The 1852-nt window shown below is 31.3% G+C and overlaps 1 long non-coding RNA gene across 1 annotated transcript; it reads left to right on the top strand.

Annotated features, from left to right (window-relative positions):
- The first annotated feature begins 586 nt into the window (after positions 1–586).
- On the top strand, positions 587–1220 carry LOC117280727 (uncharacterized). The gene is made up of 3 exons (XR_004511297.2): positions 587–719; positions 827–921; positions 1041–1220. It is a non-coding gene; the product is annotated as an uncharacterized lncRNA (long non-coding RNA).
- Positions 1221–1852: the final 632 nt, after the last annotated feature.

The following is a 1852-nucleotide window of genomic DNA, read 5'->3' as shown; positions in this document are numbered from 1 at the left end:
ATATACAATTTATAATCAAATAAATTTAAAAATAAACTTCGATAAACTCATGCTCTTTTACTTGACAGGCCTGCAATTAATCAACATCCCGAACTCAATTTTACTCTTGGCCCAAATTTATCGTTAGGGGTATGTTTGTTTGTCCTTGACTTCCTTTCATTCGTATTTCCTTATTTTAAATATTTGCCATATTTGGTTGATACTTTGGAATTCAACTTTACATGATATCATTTTTTGGTATAGGGACATAATGCCAACACTATTCAGGCTCCCCTTCCTGCTTCAGGAGGTCTAGTAGCTAATAGTTCAAGGGTATAACTATCAAAATCATTTACATGTTTTTATCTATTCTTGAGTTGTTTTGTAAATAAACTTCTTAGAAATAATATTTTAAAAATTATCCTCTCTTTATTATAATACATATAAAATGGATGTAGGTTAATCATCCACGTGGTAGAATGCCACTCATTGGATCATCTTCTCGTTCTGGAGTACGTTTCATCTCTAATTTATTTTCAATAATAATTTACATTTCACTTTATCTGCATATATTATTTCAAATCTTATTTTGAAAAAGATTTGCATTCATAATAGTTTAAAACATGTAGGAGTGTGTTTTTAATTTCTTTTTTGGGATGAATGCAGAAAGCGGTTGTTGAGGGAGAAAACACAGCGAAGCAGAATAGCCAGCCGAGAAGAGACTCGCCTTGGGTTCGCAGGTAATATCTTTTAGATAAAAATGATAAATTAAAAAATAACTGTTTGATTTTAAAAAAACAAAAATATTTTTCCAAACAATAATTATACTTGGAAACTTGAAACGTAGGCCTATTAGCAACCGGCTTTATGACCCAAGCTATGCTGCAAGAGGTGAACCAGTGGATCCCCACTTGCGTATGCTTAAGCAAAATCCAAACTTCTGTAAGTTTTTTTCTGCTTTAGTATTCCTATTTGACTCTTGAAATACAAAGCCAAAAGAATTTTAGTCTATTCTATAATTTAAAATTTATAAAAGTTTATCTGCACCCTTTCAAATGCAGGTAGTACTCCAAAGGAACGTAAGTGATGCAGCAGCTGGCATGGATCTGAGTAGCAAGGAGTCCTTTCGTGGAACATTCTCCTTCTTATATTGTTTTCTTTTACATCTTTTATTTCTGTTAGAAAAAAACTTATCGAATTATATGGCATTGTTGCCTGTTTTGAATGATGTATTGATCACCACATTTCTTCCTTAAACTCTTCAAGTTCAATGATTCGTGTTTCGTAGTTAAAAGAAGTTGTTATGCTTTGCATTGCCATAGATTTGACCCGAGACATATAAAAGGACTTATTATACGTGTCATAAGAAGGTGCAGTCGTCAGTCACATATATTAGATTTATAATAAATTTACTGATTTAAATCGTAGATTCGCCTCCCAATGAAAAAGTAAATTTGCATTTGTGGGGTTGCTCTACTTCATGCACGCCAATTCGATCTATATATGTTTTATATTTGTTAGCTACTCAACTGATACATATTTGTTTCTAGCACTTAAAGATCTAAGCTCCCATATGGCCCATAAGTTTTTTTTTCACTTTTTTTCAAAAATCTTTTGAGGTTTGGTTATAAAAACTAACCAGTTTTTGCGCAGTTTTTGAATTTTTTTGAAAATATTGTTTGTTCATAAAATTTGATCAGTTTTAAAAAAGAAATGTGGAAAAATTTCAAGTTTCTTGGGCTTGTTTTTGGGTGAAAATATTTCTTCCACCCACAAAACTTCAACTTTTTAAAAGTAAGATGCATGTCCAAATACAACTTCTACTTCCAAAAATTATGTGTCAACACAACTTCAAAAACTCTTTTTTTTTCAA

This window comes from Nicotiana tomentosiformis, chromosome 4, assembly GCF_000390325.3.
Source record: "Nicotiana tomentosiformis chromosome 4, ASM39032v3, whole genome shotgun sequence".
Taxonomy (NCBI): Eukaryota; Viridiplantae; Streptophyta; class Magnoliopsida; order Solanales; family Solanaceae; genus Nicotiana; species Nicotiana tomentosiformis.
This window is presented reverse-complemented; position numbering and strand designations above follow the sequence as displayed.